This window comes from Hemitrygon akajei, chromosome 27, assembly GCF_048418815.1.
Source record: "Hemitrygon akajei chromosome 27, sHemAka1.3, whole genome shotgun sequence".
NCBI classification, from domain to species: Eukaryota; Metazoa; Chordata; class Chondrichthyes; order Myliobatiformes; family Dasyatidae; genus Hemitrygon; species Hemitrygon akajei.
Window position 1 is genome coordinate 6,101,446 of NC_133150.1, and position 26,697 is coordinate 6,128,142.

Consider the following 26,697-nt stretch of genomic DNA (forward strand, 5'->3'; position numbering starts at 1 on the left):
GCATCCACCACTTGCACTAGCAGCTCAGCCCACACTCTCACCACCATCTGAGTGAGGAAGTTTCCCCTCATGTTCCCCAGAAATATTTAATCTTTTACACTTAACCCATGACCTGTAATTGTAGTCTCACCCAACCTCAATGGAAAAAGCCTGCTTGCATTTACCCTATCTATACCCCTCAGAATTTTGTATATCTCTGTCAAATCTCCTTTCAATCTTCTAAGTTGTCACCTCTTCTATCTTTCCTTACAGGTCAGGTCATCCACTCACCTCTCTTTTACTCTTTATATATCTGAAAAAACTTTTGATATCCTCTTTTATATTATTGGCTGACCTTCATATTTTATCATAGTTGCCTCTTGTTTTTTTTTTAAAGCTTTCCAATCCTCTAATTTCCCACAAATTTTTGCTCTATTATATTCCCTCTCCTTCTATGCTGTCTTTGACTCTCCTTGTTAGCCATGTTTACTCCATCTTCTTCTTTATCTTTGGGATGGATCTATCCTGTGCCTTAGAAGTTGCCCCAGAAATTCCAACTATTGCTGCTCCACCACCATCATCCCTGCTAGTGTCCCCTTCCAATAAACTCCTCTCTCATGCCTCTGTAATTCCTTTTACTCCACTGTAATACTGATACTTAAGATCATAAGATATAGGAGCAGAATTAGGCTATTTGGCCCATCGAGTCTGCTGCACCATTTCATCATGGCTGATTCAATTTTCCTCTCAGCCCCAGTTTCCTGTCTCCTCCTTTTATCCCTTCATGCCCTGACCAGTCAAAAATCTATCAACCTCTGTCTTAAATATACAAAAGACTTGGCCTCCACAGCTGCCTATGGCAAAGAATTCCACAGATTCATCACTCTCTAGCTAAACAAATTCCTCCTCATCTCCATTCTAAAAGGATGCCCCTTTGTTCTGAGGCTGTAACTTTATCTTCTCTCTCTCAAACTTCAGGGTGAACTTTATCATATTATGATCATTGCCTCCCAACGGGTTCCTTTACCTTAAGCTCCCTAATCAGTTATGGTTCATTACACAACACTCAAACCAGAATTGTCTTTCCCCTAGTGTTCTCAACCACGAGCTACTCTTAAAAAGTTATTGCATAGGTATTCTACAAACTCCCTCTCTTGGGATCCAGTATCAACCTAACTTTCCCAATCTACCTGCATATTGAAATCTCCTATGACTATTGCAACATTGCCCTTATTAAATGCACTTTCCATTTCCAGTTGAAATTTATACCCCACATCCTGGCCTCTGTTCGGTGGTCTGTATATAACTCCCATCAGGGTCTTTTTACCCTTACAATTTCTTAACTATCCTCACAAAGTTTCTACATCTTCTGATCCTATGTCACCTCTTTCTGAGGATTTGATTTCATTTTTTACCAACAGAGCCACCCCATCCCCTCTGCCTACGGGCCTGTTCTTTTGATACAATGTGTATCCTTGGTTGTTAAGCTTCCAAACATGACCTTTTCTCAGTCATGTCTCAGTGATGCCCAGAATATCATACCTGCCAATCTCTAACTGCACCACAAGATCATCTACCTTATTCCATATACTGCGTGCATTCAGATATAACACTTCCAGTCCTGTATTCATCACCCTTTCCAACTCTGCCCCTATGTTACACTTCAACTCATCCCACTTACTGCACTTTTGCCTGTTCTTCACAGCCTCACTGCACACTGCATCTGTTTGCATACTAACTGCCCCATCTTCAGCCATATCACTCTGGTTTTCATCCCTCTGCCAGATGAGTTTAAATCTTCCCCATCTGCCCTATCAAACATGTCTGCGAGGATATTGGTCCCCCTCAGGTTCAAGAGTAACCCGTCCTTTTTGTACAGGTTATACCTTTCCCAGAAGAGATCCCAATGATCCAGAAATCTGAAACCCTGCCCCCTGTACCAGATCCTCAGCCACTCATTCATCTGTACAATCATCCTATTCCTGTCCTAATTAACACATGGCACTGGGAATAATCCAAACATTACTACCTTGAAGGTCCTGTTCTTCAGCCTTTCCCCTAACTCCCTATACTCACTGTACAGGACCCCTTCTACTTTTCTACTTCCATCATTGGTGCCAATGTGCACTATGACCTCTGGCTGCTCACCCTCCCTTGAGAATATTCTGCAGCCACTCTGAGGCATCCTTGACCCTAGTATCTGGGAGGCAACAGACCATCCAGGCATCTATTTCATGGCCAGAGAATCTCTTGTCTGTTCCCCGAACTATTGACAATCCTATCATTATCACTCTACCTGACTTTACCCCTCCCTGCTGAGCCTCAGAGCTGGCCACAGTGCCACTGTCCTGGCTGCTGCTGCTGTGCCTTGACAGGTCATTCCCTCCAGCAGTATCCACAGGTTGTTGCTAAGGGGAACCCTACACTAACTGCTTACTCCCCTTACTTCTCCAGCTGTCCATCAATTTGCTATCTGAAGCCTGCACTTTTAGGTGTGGCCACTTCAATAAAAGTCTCATCTACTCCTGGGTCCTGAGTCCTTGACCTTGTCACTATGACCCTTCCTCCTCATCCTCCAGCAGCCAATCACAACCATCCTCACCAGTTCTCTTGAAATCCTAACCCAACTTCCTCTATCACCTTCCCTAGCCTATCACAGACCCAGAACATAGCACTTTTACTTTTAGGGTGACTTTGGCTAGCATTAAGTGTGAACATTTATTCTGCAGTGCTGCAGACAATGCCTTGCCATTAATCTGCAGTTGAATTTTACAGCAACATCCACCTCTGCCCTTTCAGAGACCAGAAAACATCTATACTGATATATTTTATGCCTTCAGACTGTCAGTAGCTGGAATTTGGTTTTGGACTTTTGGTAGACATGGAATACATGGGATCTCATCTCCCAGTGTGGAAGGTAAGAAGAAAGAATCAAATTAGGTCCTGCAATGACAACAACTTGCATTTACAAAGTGCCCCAGACAGAGTAAAATACCCCAAAGGTTTTCACAGGAGGGCTATCACAGTAGAACAGGACCATTAGGGACATGTTAGGAATGTTGACTAAAATTTAGATCATAAAATGGAAACTCTGAGCATCTCAAAAGAGAAGGGCTGAAGGGCTAAGGGTGAGAATTCCTGAACTTCCAATTCAGTATAGTGCTGTGCTGCAGCGATCGATGCCGGGAATGCAAAAGCAACCGGGATTAAGGGTATGCAGAAAGTCTGGAGATCTGCAGGAATGCAAGACGTTAGACAGCTTGGATTCAGCAAAGCCACAGAGATGTTCAAAGCTGCAAGCAGGAGCAGATCTAGAAACACTATAGGTCTGTAAGCTGTGAGGTGAAGGGCAAATTGCATTGCCATGTGGACGAGTTCAGCTCTTGGAGACTGGAAACTGGGAATTTTGGACACAAAGAATAAGAACTCAGGCAAACAGAACACTTCAGGACCATCATTTTTAAAACTGGGATTTATTTTTGTTGTTTTTGACATTTTCATCTTCCTGCAATAAACTCAACCGGAATAAGATATTTTTAAACAACTTTATCCTGATCTATTTTTAATTAATGGATTAAAATTGTGTCAGTGTGATCCTGATTCCTATGGAAGTAATTCAAACCAAAAATCAACCCTTTATCAAGTGAAAATTGCTATAAAAGTAATGAAAATGGCCATTAGGGCATGAAAATGAATCAAAGAAGATGTTTGAACTTCATAAATTCCAAGTTGCACTTGGAAGGACTGAAGTCAAACATCCTAGTCAGGGAAGTTGTCAGGATGCTGAAGCAGGGACCCAATCGCAGATCAAGTACTGTGAACATCCTGAGGGGCAACAAAGTTGGCATCAAAGTTCAGGCAGAGATCAAAACTTCCAGAGAAATTGAAAAACCAGAATCAGGAAACAGGCAGAGTCAATATTCTCACAGACAGAGTACAGATACGAATGCTGGAATGCTTCAGGAAAATTCACTGGCACAATCTGGCAACAAACAGGTGAAAACACAGGACTGAACTACACTGAGCAATAAACAGAGAGGCAGATGATAGGTGGAGCACAATGAGACACAGGTGGCAGCAATACAGGTAATAATCAGAAACAGATGAGCGACGGAGTACTCAGTAATCCAGGGGCCGGAGTAGAGCAGGAGTGGGGACAGGAGTACACGGCAATACAAAACCACAGACTGACAGCTAGGGGGAAAACACACAAAAAGGCAGAGTTCAACTGGAGGTACTGACAGAAGTTTCCTCTGGGGTAGCAAAACACTGAAGCTAATGGGGGTACAATCGCCATGTTTCCTGCAGATCATGTGAGCTTCTCCCCAGTGCTCCACTTTCCTCCCAAGTTAGCTCCACTTCAGCCTCATTAGGTATCTCAGGAGCCACAAAACCAAAGTGGAAGTCAATCTTCTATGATGCTGAGGGGCTACCCAAGGAAAGAATTGGATGACCACAATCTTCACAAACAGCAAAGAGGTGGATCTGTAGAAGCTCATATAGGAAAGTGTGTTAAATGTTAATCAGTCAACTCGAAGCACAGACAAGTTGTGCTGTTCATTAAATGAAACTTGAACTTTACAGAGAATAAATTTAGAAGAACACCAGCCTCTTGAAGCTCAGCCAGGAAAGTGTAAGTACCATTGTGTTATCACTATATGGAGAGGATGTTCTGTCCCAGAGTAATGTTCCCTGAGCAGATAGGCGCCTGTTCATTAAAGTTAGAAAGACTTGCATGTGCATAGATCCCTTCAGGGCCACAGGCTGTTCTAATGTGCTTTACAGCCAATAAAGTATTTTTGAAGTGCATTTAATGTAGGAAATACTTAACAAATTTGCATGTAACAAAGACCTACAAAAGGTAATAAGTTTATGTTTAGTTCTATATATTAGTGACATTTGCTGAAATTTTAAAGTGATCTAACATGCCTTGCTTTTTGATATTATCTTTGCTCCCATATTTCTGAAAAGTCCTTTCCGGTTTCTCTCCTGAGTGACCTAACTTTAAAACTGTGTTCTAGATCTTTCTTTCCTCCACCAAAACATGCAAATAAGATTCAAAAGGTATATTTTTTATCTCTGATATAGAGATCATTTCACAGTTCAGGGAGTAACTTTGACAAAAAACTTTGTAGAATTGTACTGGTAACAATGAGACTGTGGGAAAAGCCACTGAAAATTCTCAAGGCTGTTCTCCATCCCTGTGACAGGTGAACTCATCAGCTGAGCCTATGAACACAGTCATGTGAATTAGTTATCCCAAAGTGAACATTGATCACTGATATCTCCTGGTGTCTTACATTGACCTGCCACAAATGCTGTGGTTCACCCGAAAACATATCCCTTTGTAGTCAACTTGTGCCCTCCTCTTACCCTATTTGTTTTAAATCATCAGTAAACTTGGAAATATTACACTTCATCTTTTAATTAGTTATTAACATAAATTATGGGGTGTAGCACCTTGAGTGAAGGGGTTTATCCTGGGCAGCTTTTGTTCCCACCAGATATGCATTTCTCACCTGTGGCGCCAAGTAGTTGTTTGTATGGTTAACTGCCTTTCAATTCTTCACACCCAACATCCCAAAGCACTTTACAGACAATAAAATAGTTTAAAAGTGAAACCTTTGAACAAAACAATAGCAAATTTAAAGAGACAAATGCCACAAGCAGTCGTGGGTTTGGCATATCTGCCAAATCACGTATGGAAGCAATGTTTTCGATAGCCATATTAGTGGGGAAAGTCCCCATGCTCTTCGTCTAGACAATGCTATGGAATTTCTGCACACTCACAAGTGTTCACGCAGATTGAATATTCTAAATTGTTTAATGTCCTTTCCAGTACACAAGTGTAAAGGAGAACAAAATAATTGTTACTCTGGATCGAATGCGGCATTTAAAAAACACACTAAGCTAAAGAACACAATAATCAAAAACAATAAATATAAATAAGACAGTTTATATACTGTACATTGATTGTAAGTGCATAAAGTGGCACAAGGTACAGGAGTGTCTGTACATAAAGTGACATGAACTCAGTTTAGCACAAAAAACCCCACCTCTGTCAGTCAGCTACCCCTCAATAATGCATTAGAATTGCAAAAGAAATTTTATCCTTGAATCTCAATCGTTAAGGTTCAAAGTAAATTTATTCTCAAAGTACACATATGTCACTATATACAAACCTGAGATTAATTTTCTTGCAGACATACTCAATAAATGTATAATGAATAATAACCATAATAGAATCAATGAAGGACCACACCACCTTGGGCATTCAACCAGTGTGCAAAAAAACACAAACTGTGCAAATACAAAACAACAGAAATAATATCAATAAATAAATAAGCAATAAGTATATAGAACTTGAGATAAGAAAGTGAGTCCATAGGATGTGGGAACATTTCAATGATGGGGCAAGAGAAGTTGAGGAAAGTTATCCTCTTTGGTTCAAGAGCCTGATGGTTGAGGGTTAATAGCTGTTCTTGAAACTGGTGGTGTGAGTCGTGAAGCTCCTATACCTCTTCCTGATGGCAACAGTGAGAAGAGAGCATGTCCTGGATGGTGGGGGTCCCTAATGATGGATGCTGCTTTCCTGCAACAATGCCTTGTGCTCAATGGTGGGGAGGTCAGTTCCATCATGGGCAGAATCCTTGCCATTATTCAGAACATCTTTAAGAGGCACTGCATCAGAAAGGCAGCATCCATCACCAAGGACCCTCTCCATCTGGGACATGTCCTCTTCTTGTTACTACCATCAGGGAGGAGGTACAGGAACCTGAAAATCCACATGGTCCCACTCTTCCATCAAAATTCTGAATGATCCAGGAGCCCACCACTACATCAATATTCCTTCCTTTTTGCATATTTATTTAACAATTTGTTTTTACAGATTAGCTTTATTTGTATTTTGGAACATACAGTGAAATGTGGCGATAACATAGTCCAAAAATAGTGCTGGGGACAGCCCGCAAGGGTCACCACACTTCAAGGCCACAACTCACTAACCCTAACCTGCATGTCCTTGGGATGTGGGAGGGAAAAGCAGCACTGGGCAGAAACCCACATGGTTACAGGGAGAATGTACAAACTCCTTCCAGACGGCAACGGGAATTGAACCGCAATCAATGATCACTGGCACTGTAAAGTGATTGCACACCTGTTATGCAAACTGCCACCCAATTTTGTGATTTCAAATCATTTTTATGTCTTTGCTCTGTACCGCCTCTGAAAAATAATCAATTTCAAGTGTTTAAGACAGCAATAGTAAATCTGATTCTGATTGTGATTCATTGACTCAGAGTGTGCGACTACTGAGCCAACAAAACACATGGTTGAGTGAGCTATCAATGCTCATAATGCCATACTAAACCCTGGTACATAGACCACTTATTGTTGTCCAGATACCCCTAAGGATAAGGAGTTGGCTCCAAAGGCAGGGGCAAGAGTTCACATTTTCCATGGTCTCATCATGAACCATTATTGCTGTGGCTGATGTTATCTGGCTGAAGCAGCGCAGTAGAGGACTTCTGCTTTGTTGTTGTAAAATGTAAGACCCATCCTCTCAAATACTATATGCAGATCAATGGACACTCGGAGTTCAGCCTTCAAAAGTGTGCAAATGCAAATATGAGGTAGAAACTGCAGTTTGATGATGTGGGGAAGGAGAGATCTTGGTTCTAGAGTGGAGGCAAAATAAGGTGAACAGGTTCAATATTTGTCTTGACAAGGGTGAACATGGTCAATAAAATTCATCTTCAATGTTCCAGCAAAGCCTGTGGAATGTGGTTGTTTAAAAAAAAGATCCTAATCCCTCGAATCTTAGTAATTTATACTGTTTCCTGAGGTAGAGAAGTACAAAACAAAGCACATTCCTCATCTCAGTGTTAAACAGATTTTCCATTTTCATGAGAGATAGTGTTCTCCCTCCTCCCACTGCACCCCTCCTATGCTCCCCCACCCCCGCAAACACCAGTTGAGAATTCACTCCTTGGAAAACATTCAAACATCATTCCTGCCAATCTCCTTATATGTTTCTTATTGTTTCTTATATGTTTCTATTAAATCGTCTCTCCTCCATTATTTAAACTCCAGAAAATATAGATCCATGAGCCTCAAAATCTAAGACTTCATTCCAGTGATCTTTATGATGAATCTTCTTTACAACGACCACAAGGAAACATAAAGAGCCATCAGCCACACACACAAAATGCTGGAGGAACTCAGCAGGCCTAGCAACATCTAGGGAAAAGAATACAGTTGATGTTTTGGGCTGAGTCCTGATGAAGGGTCTCAGCCTGAAACATCAACTATACTCTTATCAACTGGCCTGCAAAGTTCCTCCAGCATTTTGTGTGTGTTGCTTGGATTTCCAGCATCTGTGGATTTTCTCCTGCTTGTGATAAAGAGACATAAACTCCCTGTGCAATTTTACAAAGGCTTTCATATTTTATACTTCATTACTTATTGAATAAAGGCAACACTCCACTGACTTCCTAGTTATTTTTTGAACCTGCAGGATATGTTTCTGTATTTCTCTATAATACTCAGATCTCTCTGAACACCAGTATTCATGACGGCCATGAGGTTTAAATGATATTCAGCATTTCTGTTCTTGTTGCCAAGGCGCGCCACCTCACTCTACCACATTATAATTCACCTGCTGTGTTTTTGCTTACACTTTTAACTTGTCTATATCACCTTGCAGTAACTCTCCCACCTCTTTAGTACTTGGATACAACAGATAGAAACCCTACTTCCCAGCACTGATCTCTGTGGCACCTCGTGAGTTAAACATTTTTGAATGAAAATGGCCTGTTATTTCCTGCTTTTTTTCTTAATCTTTTACAGGAAGGACTCAGGCAATAATAAGATGGAGACAACTTTCCCAATATTGAATCAATCTAATTATAATTTAATTAAATTAAATTTAAAGATAGCTGCTTTAAGTTGCTTAAATTAGAAGTCAAGGCATTTCTAGGTGCCTTTAATGCAGAAGATTGACATGTTTACCGTAAATTTAGTATCCTACAACATAAACCTCTAAGGGACTTGGCTATTTTTAATGAACTATTATTTATCCACAACTATAAATCTACCAAGGAGGATCTTGAATGAGGGTGTGATGGGGTACCAGAAAAATGGATGTCCTATGAAGAGCATTTGGTAAGATGTCATAAATTAAAATGGCTCTCTCCAAAGACTAAATCTTGCACAATCAATAATCTGAACAGATATCTGCATCAATACAAGTGAGAAGCATAGAGGAAAAGCAAAAGAGGGGAGAAATTTCGGAGTGTAGCCATCTAATTGCACATCAAAATGGAATAAGTACAGAGATTTGGCAATGGTCACAGCTGGGGTTAGGGGATGGGATCATGGAAGGATCTGAAAAGCGTGGAAATATCTGAATTAGTTTCAAAAAAGCACTTGAATTAAGGTATTTAATCTAAACAGATGTTCTTATGAAAGAACAACTGGATGTTAATCAGACAGAACTGATAAAGGTGATCTCAAAATATCATGGACGGCTACATCACAGCTTAAGGTTCAGTCACCTTGGGAAAGATGACAAGCAAGCCCTTGACAAACCCTTGGCCTACTTCATGTAGGTACCAGAAATGGATCCCCATAACTTACGTCCATTCATAATTTCCCATTAAATTTGTTTTCAGGATGTTGCTTTTTACCACAACTTTTTGTCCATTCCAAATTACCCCTAAACTGAGTGGCTTGCTGGGCTTTTTAAAAGGGCCATTCAGATTCAAACAAATTGCTGTACTTGGGGTAATATATAGATCAAATATTTTAGAATAGCAACAGAAACAACAGTGAATGAACAGGTGTTTACAACTAACTGGCATTTTCATTATTACTGTTCTACGTTTGTAGTACGGTGAACAGTTTTGGGTCCCTCATCAAGGAAAGGATGTGCTTACATTGGAGAGGGTTCCAAGGATGTTCACAAAAATGATACTAAGATTGAAAGGCTTATCATATGAGGAGCAATTGATGGCTCTAGACCTGAACTAACTGGAATTCAGAAGAGTGAGGGGGGAATCTCACTGAAGCCTTTCAAATATTGGAAGGCCTCCACAGAGCAGAGTTAGACAGGATGCTTCTTATGGTGGAGGAGACTAAGACCAGAGAACACAACCTCAGAAGGGATGTCCATTTAGAATGGAGGTTAGGAAGAATTTCTTTAGCCAGAGAGTGGTGAATCTGTGGAATTCATTGCCACAGGTGGCAATGGAGGCCAAGTCATTGGGTATATTTAAGGCAGAGGTTGATAGATTCTTGATTAGTCAGGGCATGGAGGGATGCAGGGAGAAGGCAGGAGACTGGGGATGACAGGGAATGATGGAGCAGACCCGATGGGACAAATGGCCAGATTCTGCTCTTATATCTTATGGTTATGGTCTTACCCTGAGTTAGAGTTTGTGGGTTTTCCTAGGTGGAATTGCAAATAGAGACAGAAGTTCATCTCCCCATCAACTGCCATCCTCAATATATTAATACAACTGGAAGAGGACTTCTAGTCTCTCCATCCACAGCTTCAGGATGCAGAACAAAACAGCTAATGAAATGTTTTCAAAGTATGTATATCCACTGTTTGAAGTGAATATTGTAACTATTAAGTTTTTGCCCTTTAGTTTTTGCTTCCATTTCCTAGGAAAAGACAGTCAGCATTCACCACAACTCTGCCCTTTATGATTTTATACACCTCTATGAGGTCACCCCTCGGTCGACTACATTCCACGGAATAAAGTCCTAGCCTGCCCAATCTCACCCTATAACCTAGACCCTCAGTCCTGGCCAACATTCTCACAACTCTTTTTTATCCTCTTTCCAGCTCAATGACACCTTTCCTATAACAGGGTGACCAACACTGTACATAATACTCCAAGTGTGATCTCACCAATGTTTTGAAGAACTGCATCATAATCTCCCTACTCCTATGCTCAATGCGCTGACTGATGAAATCCAGAGTGCCAGGTACCTTATTCACCACTCTATCTACCTGTGACATCACTTTCAGCAAGCTATGTCCTTGTACTCCGAGGTCCCTCTGTTCCATAATACTCCCCAGGGCCCTACCATAGTTGTACCCTGATTTTATCTCCCAAAGCACAGCCCCTCACACTTACAGTATCTGAACTGAAAACCAGTTACATGTCCTTGGCTCACTTACTCTGTTGATCAAGATTCCTTTGTTTTAGTATCATCTGCAAACTTACACAACATACCTTGGACATTCTCATCCAATTTGTTCATAAAAAGAACAACAAATTTTCTGACAAGGATCCCTGTGGCACACACTAGTTAAAGGTATCCAGTCCAAGAAGCAACCTTCCACCAGCACCCTCTGCTTCCTACTATCAAGCCAGTTATGAATCTCGTTAGCTACATCTCCCTGAATCTTACGCTGTCCAACCTTCCAGACCTACAATGCAAGACCTTGGCAAAAGTCTTGTTAAAGTCCACATAGACAGCATCCAATGCCCTGCCTTCATCTATCCTTTTGGTTACCTCTTTGAAAAATTCTTAATATTTTTCACATAAAATTTCCCACATAAAAAAAGCAATGTTGACTGTCTCTAATTAGAGTTTGTCTATCCAAATGCTATATATCCTGACCCCTGTAATCACCTTCAGTAATTTACCTACTACTAAAGTGAAGTTCACAGGCCTATCATTTGTTGCCCTTCTGAAATAACAGTGCAGTATCAGCTACCGTCCAGTCTTCCAGAACTTCTCCAGTGATAAAGCTGAAGCAGATGTCTCTGCAAAGACTACCATACTTTGTTCCCTAGCTTCCCACAAAAACCAAGCATGCCCTGGAGATTTATCCACCTTAATGTAAGTGTATCAGTACTTCCTCCATAGTAAATCACATGTGGTCCAAGATATCACAACTCATTTGCCTCAATTGCTTAACATGCATGGTTTTTACCATGGAAGAGAAATACTCATTAAACATTTCACCCAGTTCCTATGGTTCCACACATAGATGGCCAGAATGATCTATAAAGGGACCTATTCTCTCCCTACACACCCTTTTGCTCTTAATATACATGTCAAATTTCTTAGGGTTTTCCTTAACCTTGCCTGCCAGTTCCATCTCATGCCCATTTTTTGCCGCCACCCCCCGATTTCCCACTTAGGTGTACACCTATCATTGGCTAATTCTCAGTTGCCTAATTCCAACATATGCCTCCTTTTTCCTGACCAGACCCTCAATATTCCTCAGAGGCCAAAGCTCCCTAAACTTTCCTGCCTTGCCCTTCACCCTGAAAGGAACACACTATCTCTGGACTCGTGACATTGCACATTAACCTGTGGATCAGTACTGTCTCTCTGCAAAATGAGGGGGAATGTGGCATAGTGGGTAGCATAACACTAGTGATCCTAGTTCAATTCCACCGCTGTCTATAAGATGTTTTTACATTCTCTCTGTGACCGCATGGGTTTCCTCTGGGTGCTCTCGTTTCTTCCCACATTAATAGGTTAATTGTTCACATGGGTGTGATTAGGTGGCACAAGTTTGTTGGGTGTAATTGTGTAGCACAGGGTCATTAAACTGGAAGGGTCTGTTACTAGGAAGAATCTCTAAATACAAAAAATATATTTAAAAAAGTTAAAAACTAATGGAATTCTGGTCACTGGTCCCAAAGTGCACCACATCTGACACTTCAGCCGCTTGTCCTGCCTTTTTCCAGTGTAAGGCCTTCTATATCATGATTTAAAAAACTTCCTTGGACACATTTAACATATTACACCCTATTGCACCCTATGTGCTCTGGGAAGCCCAGTCTATTTTAGGGAAGTTCAAATCTCCCTTTAATACTACCCTACTCTTCCCACAACTCTGCAATCTCACCACACGTCTGATTCCCATTGACTGTCGGGGAAGCTTATAAACAGTTCTGTTGAGGTGATTATCTATAATAAATCAAAACCAATAGCCAAACTCTTGGTGATCGCATGGTCCCCAAACATATGAGGTTTCTGTCTTCAACATCTCCATAAACTCATGGCGTCCCTGCCTCTAACCTCACAGGGTCTCCGTTACCCTACTGTGTGTAAACTCACGGGTCTCCGTTACCCGCATTGTCTGTAAAGTCACGGGGTCTCCGTTACCAGTACTGTGTAAACTCACGGGGTCTCCGTTACCCGCACTGTCCGTAAACTCACGGGGTCTCCGTTACCCGCACTGTCCGTAAACTAACGGGGTCTCCGTTACCCGCACTGTCTGTAAACTCACGGGGTCTCCGTTACCCGTACTGTGTAAACTCACGGGGTCTCCGTTACCCGCACTGTCAGTAAACTCACGGGTCTCCGTTACCCGCACTGTCCGTAAACTCACGGGGTCTCCGTTACCCGCACTGTCCGTAAACTCACGGGGTCTCCGTTACCCGTACTGTGTAAACTCACGGGGTCTCCGTTACCCGCACTGTCCGTAAACTCACAGGGTCTCCGTTACCCGCACTGTCTGTAAAGTCATAGGGTCTCCGTTACCCGCACTGTCTGTAAAGTCACGGGGTCTCCGTTACCCGCACTGTCTGTAAACTCACGGGGTCTCCGTTACCCGCACTGTCTGTAAAGTCACAGGGTCTCCGTTACCCGCACTGTCTGTAAACTCACGGGGTCTCCGTTACCCGCACTGTCTGTAAACTCACGGGGACTCTACCGCCAACATTGTCCTTGTATTCACAGGTTACTCTGAAATGGGTAGCCTTTCTAAATATATTAGTCAACTTCCCTTATTCCAAGTTGTCATGAATGCCAATGCATATTTACAAAATATTATTCTGCAGCTTGAGAAAGCATGAGAAAACCAACAGAGAGGAATAATATCTTCTTAAGAATTCCGTGGTAAAATAAATAGTCGTCAGTCAGTACATTCGTCATATACATACAATGCACACAGGATTTGATAACCATTGAATGTAACCATTTCCCTGTTACACAACAGCATGGTAAATAGACTAAGGTTTCAAAGCACATTGCTCTCTCTCTTAAAGTACTGTGCTCTCCATATATTATAATAAAATAATCTGAATACAATTACAATTGTCTGTTTAAAATTTATGGTGTATTTTCTGTGGGAGAAATACTTTGTGGGTGACCAACCATATCAGGTGAAGCTGTTTTGCTTTACATAGTAGGTGGTTTCATGTTTGCTTACAATACTCTACATGGTCTGGCACACTCCCAAGAAGTCATTATGAATAGGTGTGTGATATTTACTCAGGTAATATTACCCAAAGGAAAATACCAACAGAGGAATGAGATAAACTGTCAAGCGCTCTCTTCTTTCATTTTCTGGTGTTGGAATTCTTTACTGTGAGTAAGTCACTTTCCTTAAGTCTTCTTGTGCATTAAGCCAGAGGCTTAATGAATCTTAATAGCTCTGTGAATCTTAAGTGTGATGGTATTGGATTTGCTGGCCCCATTGTTCTAAACTCAAATGAAGATCTTTAGCCCTATCTAATATAGCAGATAGTTATGGATACCCTCACTAAAGGGAGGTTATACTGCAACACCTACTCTTCAAAGGCTACATTACTTCCCGGTTTAGCCTCCACTGCACGATTAGCTGACAATAATCACTATTTGCGTGGTGGGTCTCCCCTCCCTACCAAGGAGGAGATACAGCTAGCAAAGTACACTTTTGTAGTTTAAACACAGTTCATTTATCTTTTGTGATACACATTTAAATTCAAAGTTCTTAAAACATATTTAAAACTCAGAGGTTTTCTATCTTTTAAAAGCTTTCCAAATTATATATGATTTCTAAAACACAAAGGATTTCCAAAACACAGGTACAATTTCTATAAGAGACAGCTGCAGATGAACAAATCATCAGTCAGAGAAATCAAAGGCAGAGGAATAGATTTTAGTCACTCTGCCTTGCTGTTGTTCCTCTTGCTGTTCCTTGACCATTCCTAACAAGTTTGACTGCTCTCTTACATTTATATTGCTTTTCTGCCACTTGAGTGGCTTCACACACGTGATATTTTTTCAGATATCCATTTGTACAAACAATCTAAAAGCTTCTGGAGACAGGGTTCCCAGAAACCCACAATTAATACCGTGAAGCTGACTTTTCAAGGACTCAAACCTTTCAACTATTAAGTGTTTGATAGCATAGTTGATGTGATAAGCAATAGTATCAATCTGGTCTGCAAGCTTCTTTGAACTAGATAACTTAGCCAGCATTGTCTGGTTTGAAACAGGTCAATTAACACAATCCCATTTTCTTACACTACAACCAGTTTTGTTCTGTGGGCCAACAACCTGTGCTCTGAAGACTGTGTCATTTGTTTGCAAAGCTGGCCTTTTAACTTCAAACTCGTTATTGCTATCCATTTACATTAAGAACTGAAGACTGGCTCACGTTTACAACAAGAAGCTGAACAAAGAATGTTGGTTGGAAGTTTAACTTACTCAAAAACAACTCTTTGATCTCTAGAAGTTTCAGCTGTTGTGTTAGGAAGCTGAGCTTGGCAAAAAAGGCTCCATGGCTCTGGACAGTGAGTATCAATCACAAAAGTATGTGGAAGCTGCTTAGTATGGTTGGCTGTAGAGGATTCCTAGTGAAACCCAGTGCTTAAGCCTCCAATACAGAGAAAGATGCATAGATTCTTCCAGTGAGTTAAATCAAATGGGAAGTGGAAAAGGTTGCCTTCAGTAAGGACAAGCAGTGCCTAGGTCACCAACCACAGTCAAAGTATTTGCGGACTTTTTCTATGCAGACTGGCCATTTGATTGGGGCAATACAACAATACTATAATTCCTTGCAGCTAATCTCTTTTGCATTTAGAAATTGGATTTCCCTCTATTATTTGTACATTAAACATACTCTGTGTGTTTTCTTACAGCATAGAAAGAGACCAGTGGGCCAATGCCAGGCTCACAAAACAATTTGGTTCCCTAACAATTTTCTCTGTTCTTAGTACATTCCATCAACTACCCTGAGAATCTAACACAACCTACAGGCAATTTATAGTGACAATTAATCTATCAACTTTCAGGTCTTTGGGTAGTAGGAGGAAACTGGGCGCTTGATAGTCAGAGAGGCTCTTTATGTCTTTATAGACACATAAGGCAACAAAGTGTCAGAAACAACACACCCAGTGTGAGCCTTCCACAGCACTCTACAATTTCCAACATGGTTCCCATGCTCCTAGTCAGTGAAGAGTAGCAACTTGTCACCTGGGTTCGTGTCTCTGACCTTCTGCAACTTTTAAAATGAGGAGATTTCTATAGTTCAGGAATCAGGAGGGTTTGAAGAAAAGCTGTGCATGTTTGAACATAGAACTTACAGCACAGTACAGACCCTTCAGCCCACAATGCTGTGCCAAACTTTTAACCTACTCCAAGATCAATCTAACCCTTCCATCCCAAATAGCCCTCCATTGTTCTATCAACATACAGCAAACTAATTTCCACAGCACATTGACTAGCTGAACCAGATGTAACTGTGTGTTATATCCAGAAAGTAATTGTTCTTAGGGAAAACTTAGGTTTAATTCTTCAGAGTGTTGTGGTAGTAAAGATGAAAGATATTAAAGAGCTGTGGTAGTTGGGTCACCATTGCCACTGCCTTGGCCAAGTCCTTCTGATTAAAATTCTACTAGAAAGTACTTGGGTGCATACACCAAGTTAGAATTGGTCTCACTGTTGAATAGCCTGCTGGCATTTAGAGTGGCACCTAAAAATCAATCACGTCCACAGGGTGGTGAGAGCCAACTCCATTAAAACCACAATATATAGGATGAGGACCTTGTTTCAGTAATGTTGACTGCTGAATTGTTCTAAAAAGCCATATTCTGAGGCCTTCCCCTTTCCTATGCATGACACCAGACCACTAATGCAGTTGGCTCTCACTAACCTGTGAAAAGACAAGCAGCCAAATTCAGGAGCAATTAGGCAATAACAATACATACTGGCCTTGCCAGCAATGTGCAGATCCCATGAATTAACAAAAAATAATCTGGATCAATGCATGTGTGTACCTAATGCACACTCTAAAAAACCTACAGAGAAGACCTTTTCTCCCCATTGTACACTGTACTAGTGGTTCCAGCAGTTCCATTTGAAACGAGTGACAGGTTCAGGCAGTCAGCTGGATTCACCTCACCATGCTGGCACATTTCCAAGATGACAAGGTTGGAAATTCCAGCAAGAAGATCTTGGCTGGCTTCTCAAAGCAGTTTCTTTTGTGGGAGAATTTGCTTGGAAAATGACTTAAAATAGCTATAAAACAGATTCCAAAAGTAACAGTTCAGCATTGGGAACTCAACTCTCAAAGATATTTGGACATGGCCACGGCTGCAAAAACACTGTATGCTCGCTTTAGGGACACACTGGTTAAATCTATTAAGACACTAGATTACTTCCTTGAAAAAAAGCTATCCACATAGCAAGGACTGAAGAGAAATGACACAACTCGATTGCTTCTATTTCCTTGCCATAGTGTTTTCCTCATTCTTCTAAAGGACCTGTCACATTTAAAGTTAGGTTCTCAAGTACAGAAACAGTCACCTTTCATTCCATAACTCAAGCAAAGAGTCTTCCATTGTCCACCTTGATCACAACTGTCAGTGGAAAATTTGACTATGAGAGCTATCACACCAGTCTAATTTTCTTCTCAACTCAAATTTAAAAATACGCATTGTGTGGTCACAAAGTACACTGCAGATGCTGTGGTGGATCTTGCTCATTCCTATTGTACTGCAGAGCAGCAGAGTAGAGGCACTGGGGCTTTGAATGACCAGTCATTATAGAACAAGCCCAAGTCATCACTGATCTGATCACTGCTTTCTGTAATTCAACCTCTATAATTCATATTAACAATTTATAATGCAGACATTAGAATGTTTGAAATAGATTGATACATGAGTAAACATGTTGGTGAACAGTTTGCAAAAGTTCTACTCTCCTCTCTCTTTATCTTTATTCTATTAATTTGTTCTTAGTATTAGCCATGTCAAAGGGAAGTCTAACAGGAGCTATAGTGCTGAGAAAGAAAGTAATCGGGGCAGCTCAGTGATATCAAAGAGATAGGACTGTTACATTTTCATCTGTCACAGGACATACATGGTAAATGGTAGGGCATTGAGGAATGCAGTGAAACAGAGTGATCTAGGAATAATGGTGCATAGTTCCCTGAAGGTGGAATCTCATGTGGATAGGGTGGTGAAGAAAGCTTTTGGTATGCTGGCCTTTATAAATCAGAGCATTGAGTATATGAGTTGGGATGTAATGTTAAAATTGTACAAGGCATTGGTAAGGCCAAATTTGGAGTATTGTGTACAGTTCTGGTCACCGAATTATAGGAAAGGTGTCAACAAAATAGAGCAACACACACAAAATGCTGGAGGAACTCAGCAGGCCAGGCAGCATCTATGGAAAAGAGTACAATCCTTTCAATCCAAGATCCTTCGGCAGGACTTTGGAAGGTGGTTTCCAAGATAGCTCACCTAGAACTTCTTCCCTGGTCAACAGCAGTAATTGACGTGTCCAGCATAATCTACCCTGTTTCTGAAATTTCACTGGCTTAATGGAAGTGAATGTGCACACACTACTAGAGAGCCCCCAGAACTACCAGCATTGGATAAACTATAGCAAGGATTTTATGTGAAATTAAATGGTGGACAAAATTAAAATTGCTCTCAGCTAAATCGAGTGAGAAGATTGAGGAGTCACAAGCTTATTAACTTCTGATGAAAATAAATATAGTATTTGTCTGTGTCCACTGTGCTCTGTGGGAGTGCAGTAAAGAGCTAAGATGGGCAGCGTCACCTGCTGCATCCTCTCTTGCATTGCCTCCATCTAGCCAGCCTCAATAGCTCCCTCTCCTCAGAGCATTGTAAATGCCATTCACACTTCTGTACCCCATATCTCTTCCCCACTCACAAATGTGCACCTGGGCAGGAGGGGTCAGTCCAGTCTTCTGCTGCATGAAGCATTGTAGCCAAGTTAGAGCCTGATCTGCCTTCTCTTTCCACACACACTTGCACATATACTCTCTCATTCACACACTCACAGGCATATACTTACACATCCAAACATGCAAACATTCTCTCTCTCTCTCTCTCTCACACACACACACACACACACACACACACACACACACACACACACACACACACACACACACACACACACACACACACACACACACACACACACACACACACACACACACACACACACACACACACCAGTTTTAGCTGATTTCCTCCCTCCCTGTTCCTACACCTTTTCTGAGCTCAGTGAAGGTTTGTGCTGAATAAGATTTTATCCAGTGCCCTGTGTGATTCATCCATGATTTACCCATTGATAGAGAGGAGCACATAACTGAACACTTCTGGGTGTAGACAGCATGTGACCTCAATTAATGTGATAGAGCCAATAACCTTTTGCTCACTTCAAATAAATTTCCCTGTTAAAGGCAGTTTTGATCCAATTCATTGTCAATGGAATTCATCTATTTCTGTTGGAAGTCAAGATTTCCAGTGCCTTTTGCAAAAATGTAAAAAACATCTGCAAGAAAATATTACACATTAAATTGTATTTCCTTACAACAGTGTGAGAGGCCATTCAGTCCATAGAGACTGTGCTAGCTCCCTATTTGCCAATTTAATTCCTTGCAATAGATTCCCTTTCACATATCCTGGTTTCCAGCTCCCTGGTAAATTTCACTGTTACAGATTTGACAAATTTGTAAATATCATTCAGTTGCAGACTTGAAAAGGAAAAGAATTGCCTTAGCACAAGGTCAGAGAGGAGACAGGAGTGATTTCTAGCCCTGTCAAAGAGCTAGCATATGGTTGATAGTCCAAATGTCATCCTGTTTTGCGCATTTCTATGATTAAATTAACACATACAAGTATATCCTACATCACATTGGACTCTTAACACAAAACATAATTTCAAATATCTTTCAATAAAATAATTTAACCCTGACTATAATAAAACAAAACAGAGGTCTGCATATCAGATACCGAGTGTAGATGTTTTAAAATTAAATATAGTGAAAAGAAAGCCAACCAGTTTTGCCAGTATGCTGCTCTGTTTATAATCTACTTCTTTTAAAATATGTCTTCATACATTGAACTATATTAAGATCTTTAACTTTTTTTTCATTAAAGAATGAAGAAACATAGTCTTCACACTTACCTACACGGACAACTTTGCACTTTTTTAAAAAGTAAAGAATTCTTTGTATCCTTCTTTGCTGAGGAGTGAGTCTTGTAAAGCTCCACAGTACGCCCTGAACTCGTGCTTTCTGACTGACTGCTGGAGGCAGTAGGTGAATTTATAATCATACATTGTTTACCTGTACAAACACAATAGGCTTACATCAGTTGATTGTGTTGCCCAGCCAATGTTAACTTATCAGTACTTCTGCCAGTTAACCTAAGGAGTTCAGTCCATGGCCAGTGCGATGTTGGGTCTGAGTGGACTTAGTCTGGAGGTTGCTGAGGAAAGGGGGAATGGGTGGGGGTCGTGCAATTTGGTGGTCTTTCAGTGTGGCTGCTCTTGAGTTTGGCTAAGAATCGAGTCAGATGTAACTCGTGTTATGCAAGGGGTTGGGGTAGGAGAAGTCACTATGTTTGCCCAGAACTAGGATGCTATGGCAAAGGGGAAAAACAGCCCAGAGCTGAATGACAGCTGTAGAAACTTCATCAACAGCCTTCAGCCAGTGTAGACCAGCAGCCTGTTCATTCGCATTTGGAAAGCAACACCTCATGTCCTGAGAACTATGGGCAGACAAAGGAGAAAGGAACTTCAGGCAGGGATACCAGACCACGTGGCCAATCACTGCAGGAAAATGCCTCTTTGCAACAATGCACATGGACAAAGTTTACTCTGAAATGTCTTATAAAGAGTTGCAGCAGACATTGACAGCATAAGTGTCACTAAGTAGTTTCCTGAGGAGAAATAGGAGAAGTGAATAGAGGGAGGGCCAGAATAACAATCTAAGGCGAGAGGTCCAGGCCAGACAGGATAAAATGGAGTAATCCTTCGATATCTGTGAATATGGCAGGAGACAAATCCAGCAATAACTTCAAGTTCTGCCCAATCTCCTGCAGAGGTTGAACCATGAACTTGGTATTATGTCCATCAGTGGAAAATTGAGGGGTTAATTTTTCCTCAGTGCAACTGCTGTCTTTTTAGTGGAGAAAGTCTGATAAATGGAGGATGAACACAAGAATGGAATGGAACATGGGTGGGAGGAAAAAGACTTGCAATATCTGTGGAGCCCATGAGCTCGTAATGGATGTTTGTCACTAATCTATCATTCAAATGAGACAGAAATTGAAGGGTTTCAGCCTGAAATGTCGACTGTACTTTTTTCTATAAATGCTGCCTGGCCTGCTGAATTCCTCCAGCATTTTGTATGTGTTGCTCAGAAGTTGAAGAGTTGGAGATGGACCATGTGAAAGTGAGAGCAGAGTAAAAATTAGCAGCAAATGCAATGAAATGTTTGTGTTCTTTATGAAGCAGCACCAATACAGTTATCACTGTGCTGACACACAGAGGATGGAACCTCAGAGGAACTGAAACAACAACCGTCCTTCAACTTCAATGTAACACACTTTCTGCAGATCAAAGGTGTAGCTATAGAAACCTCTCCAGCAGGCCCCATTCCCACTCTGACCTATCTCTCTTTGGTTTCCTAAACTGTTCAATAGTTTAATGGTCCTTATTTGCATGCACATGCCATTTGTAAGAAGATAGATAAGTTGACAGCACAGATAGAAACAAATGAGTATGAGCTCAAGGCTATTACAAAGAAGTGGATTCAAGTTTGTGATCTAGAGGCAGTGTATAGCATTTTTGAATTTGTTTGATCTGAAGCAAGGGAAAGAAGGCACCAGTGGTAGAAGTCCATAGGCCCCCACACATTACTTTTAGACCAGTTGGAGCATAAATCAGGAAAATCTAGATTATATTTGAAGGCCATTGCCATTGTCATGGGAAATTTTAATCTACACTTTGAATGGATGAACCAAACTGATAAAAGAAGAATTTGTGGTTTGTGACACAAACTGCGGAACCTACCAGTAAACAGGCCACTTCAGATTTGGTCGTGTGCAATGAAGAAGGATTAAGATTTTGTGGTTTAAGCTCTCTGAGGAGGTGGTAACCAGAACACGATTGTTTCCAGATGTTATTTGAAGGTGATTGTGGAGGATTAAGTCATGATTTTTCAAGAATCACTAGATTCTGGCATGGTTCTGCAGGACTGAAAAGTGGTCCTGGCTGTAGAGACCAGGTTAATGTGTGTATTTAAGGCAGAGATTGATATGTTCCCAATAAATCAGAGTGTGAAATGTTCCATGAAGAAGGCAGGAGAATAGAGTTGAGAGGGAAATGGATCAGCCATGATCAATGGCCTAATTGTGCTCCAATGTGTTATGGTCTTATATCCGCCACCATAGAAGCGCATTCAAGGCACCCACCACTTCCTGAGTAAAGTATTTGCCCTCCACATCTTCTCTGAATCTACCCCCTCTCACCTTAAATGCATGCCCTCTGGTATTAAACATTTTGAACCTGGGAAAAGGTAGCAGCTGTCTACTCTATCTATTTCCTTCATAAATTTATAAACCTCTATCAGGCCTCCCTTTGGCTTCCAGAGAAAGCATCCCTAGTTTCTCCAAATTTTCCTCATGGCACAAGTCCTCCAATCCAGACAGCAAGCTGGTAAGCCTCTTCTGCACCCACTCCAAACCCTTCACACCCCCCCACCCCCCCGTGATGGGGTGACCAGAAGATTTCGAATGCAGCCTAACCAGACTTTTATAAAGCTGCGTCATAACTTTCTAGCTCTTGAACTCAGTACCTTGATAAATAAAGGATACATAAATAAAGTATGCCATATATTTATTTAACTTCCAGTATCAACTTGCGATTTCTAAATATTTGCTGGACACTAGTGAGATGACTGGAAGATGGCAAATGTGGTCCCCCTTTTCAGGAAGGGAATGTCTCTACCTAACATTCAGCATTGAGCCGGGAATGCTGCAATGTTCCCAGACAGGCTTGTTTTGAGGCAACGCAGGAGACTATGGACAGAATGATCCGAGTGAGAATGGGATGGTGAATTAAAATGGCGAGAAAGAAAAGCACATGGTCACTCCTGAGAGTTGAACACAGGTGACCTCGGTGCAGTGCACCCAGTGCTTCCGCTGACAATTATGGCTATAAAGGACTTTCTAATGTTGTGTCCCAGAGGTTACTTATTAACCCCTCAAAACATCAGAACAACCCTAACTTGTAATAGATATTTCCAGCAAAAGATTTTCCTGCTTTACAATTAGAAATTCTGATTGATAATGTTTGGGTGTGTTCCAATCAGTAAAAGCAGCGATTATCTTGCTGGGTCAAGTCAATAACTTTGGGTCAGGGACTGAATCCATTTGAGGCCCCTATCTGTACATCTTATCTTATGATAACCTCAGTACTCCATGACTTCAAAGATGTTCTGTTTCTTTGGACAACTGATCTTAGGCAGGGAAAATTAACTAATGATTGCTGATCACCACCTTTTTTTTTTCACTACAGCACAGTACAGGCCCTTCAGCCCTCCATGTTGTGCTGACCCATATAATCCTTTAAAAAAAAGTACTAAACCCACACTACCCCATAACCTTCTGTTTTTCTTTCATCCATGTGCCTGTCCAAGAGGCTCTTAAATACCCCTAATGTTTTAGCCTCCACCACCATCCCTGGCAAGTCATTCCAGGCACTCACAACCTTTTGTGTAAAAAACTTTTCCCTGATATCTCCCCTAAATTTCCCTCCCTTAACTTTGTACATATGCCCTCTGGTGTTTGCTATTCATGTCCTGGGAAACAGGAACTGGCTATCCACCCTATCTATGCCTCTCATAATCTTGTAGACCTCTATCAAGTCCCCTCTCATCCTTCTATGCTCCAAAGAGAAAAGTCCCAGCTCTGCTAACCTTGTTTCATATGACTTGTTCTCCAATCCAGGCAACATCCTGGTAAATCTCCTCTGCACCCTCTCCATAGCTTCCACATCCTTCCTATAATGAGGTGACCAGAACTGAACACAATATTCTAAGTGCGGTCTCACCAGAGATTTGTAGAGTTGCAACATGACCTCTCTACTCTTGAACTCAATCCCCCTGTTAATGAAGCCTAGCATCCCATAGGCCTTCTTAACTACCCTATCAACCTGTGCAGTGACCTTGAGGGATGTATGGATTTGAACCCCAAGGTCTCTTTGTTCATCCACACTCTTAAGTAACTAACCATTAATCCTGTACTCAGTCTTCTGGTTAGTCCTTCCAAAATGCATCACCTCACACTTGTCCGGATTGAACTCCATCTGCCATTTTTCTGCCCAACTCTGCAGCCTGTCTATATCCTCTTGTAACCTTCGACAACCTACAGCTCCATCCACAACTCCTCCACTCTTCGTGTTATCCACAAACTTACTCACCCATCCTCCCGCCTCTACATCCAGGTCATTTATAAAAATCACAAATAGCAGGAGTCCCAGGACAGATCCTTGCGGCACTCCACTAGTCACCAACCTCCAGGCAGAATACTTTCCTTCCACAACTACCCTCTGCTTTCTTCCTTTAAGCCAATTTTTTTATCCAAACAGCCAAGGTTCCACTTATCCCATGCCTCATGACTTTCTGGATGAGTCTCTCGTGAGGGACCTTGTCAAATGCTTTGCTAAAGTCCATGTAGACCACATCCACTGCCCTACCCTCATCAATTTCTTTTGTTACCTCTTCAAAAAACTCAATCAGGCTCGTGAGGCACAATCTTCCCTTCACAAAGCCATGTTGACTATCCATGAGTAGACTGTACTTCTCCAAATGCTCGTAGATCCTATCCTTAAGAATCCTTTCCAGTAGTTTGCAGACCTCTGACGTAAGGGTCATCGGTCTACAGTTCCCAGGTTTCTCCCTATTACCTTTTTTAAACAAGGGAACTACATTTGCCATTCTCCGGTCCTCCGGCACTTCCCCTGTAGCCAAAGAGGATTCAAAGATCATAGCTAATGCTCCTGCAATCTCTTCTCTCAATTCCCACAACAGCCTGGGGTGTATCATATCCGGCCCTGGGAATTTATCAATCTTAATGTTTTTAAGAAGATCCAGCACTTCTTCCTTAATCTTCACATTTTCCAGCACACAGGCCCGCTCAACTTTGAACTCCTCCTGATCAAGATCCTTTTCACTTGTGAATACTGAAGCAAAATATTCATTGGGTTACCTTGGGAGCATTCAGAGATTAGATGATCTTGGGGACCACATCCCTCAAAGCTGCCAAGCAAATTAATTAAAAATGCATTTGGTGTGTTGGCTTTTATAAATCGGGGAGTGAGTCCAAGATCCATGAGGTAATGGTTCAGATCTATAAAGCTCTGGTTAGATAACACTCGGAGTAATGTGGACAGCTTTAGTTACCACATTATGAAAAGGATGTGGAAGTTGTAAGATGGGTGCAGAGGAGATATGTACATGGATGAAAGAAAAATGAAGGGTTATATGGGAGGGAAGGTTTAGATCTTTGGGTCACTAACCTGGGGAAGTGCACAGAGACACAGATACAGCACAGAAGTCAGAGAAGTCAGTCAAACTGTCAGGGAGAGAAAAGAAGACTTCTGTAGTCCAGATAATTAAAATAATGAATAAATAAATAAACAAACAAATAAACAAACAAAAGGAAATCAAGCAAATACCTAAAATATCTAATTCTACTAATCTAATAAAGCCCCCTGAGACATTTGAGACATTTGAAACCAGGGGACTTTCAGAAATGGCACTGATGCTTTGAGGGATTTAGGGTTGCAAGCAATCTCACTCAGGCTTCAGAAGAGCATCAAGTAATCCCACTGATATACCCCATGGGTAACAAAGCAGATGACATCATGGGTGGATTAGGGCTGACAGGTGCTCAGGAAAAAGGTGTACAAAACTTTTGGACAAATTCTAAAAAAATTTCACAGGAATATGAAACATGATAGATGAGAGGGCAAAGTTCAACTCCAGAAAACAGGAGTGACGTGGAAGTGTAAATGACTTCATCACAGCGTTGTATGTCTTGTCAGACAACTGTGCATACGGGCGATGAGCTCCAGCATCTGAGAGATGAGTTCATTAGAGACAGGACTGTTGTCAAGCAATTAGATACCAAATTGTCAGAGAGACTTCAGATGCAGGCAAATCTCACACTAGAGAAAGCTATTACTATGGTCAGGCAGAGTGAGAATGTTCATCAACAACACAGAACTCAGGCACGAGGTAAAGCTGGAAACTGTACAAAGGAAGGGTACAAACAAGGTGCAGTCAGAAAGGCTACAGAAAGAGGTGACAGTAGAGCTCAGCTCAAACAGAACAGACAAGCGAAACAAAGAGCAGATAAAATGTCCAACTGCAGGAAATATGGCGTATCCAGTCCATGTCAAAGAGCTTTGTTCAGCAAAAGAATTGAAATGCCACCAGTGCATTAGCGTTGCCAAAGATGGTGTCATTCAAAAGTAGTTCTTTGGGGGGGGGGGGGGGGCAGTCCAAGAGACCATGATTCAGACGAAGAGAGAGCTTTCCTTAGGCTATAGATTCAAATAGACAAGGCTGGTATACTATGGTTCAGTTGCAAAATGAAGCAGTGACTTTCAAACTAGACACCAGGGCAAATGTCACAGCCATATCCAAAT

General features: G+C 41.4%; 1 protein-coding gene across 2 annotated transcripts in view; it reads right to left on the reverse strand.

Annotated features, from left to right (window-relative positions):
* spdef (SAM pointed domain containing ets transcription factor) overlaps positions 1–26,697 on the reverse strand; it is a 110,229-nt gene that overhangs the window by 67,654 nt on the left and 15,878 nt on the right. The window contains exon 1 of one of the 2 annotated variants that reach the window (XM_073030311.1): positions 20,167–20,266. The exons of the other annotated variant lie outside the window; for it this stretch is intronic. The gene's annotated coding sequence lies outside the window, so the exon portion shown is untranslated. Of the gene's footprint in view, positions 1–20,166; positions 20,267–26,697 lie in introns of those variants that run through there. 2 annotated transcript variants of the gene reach the window in all.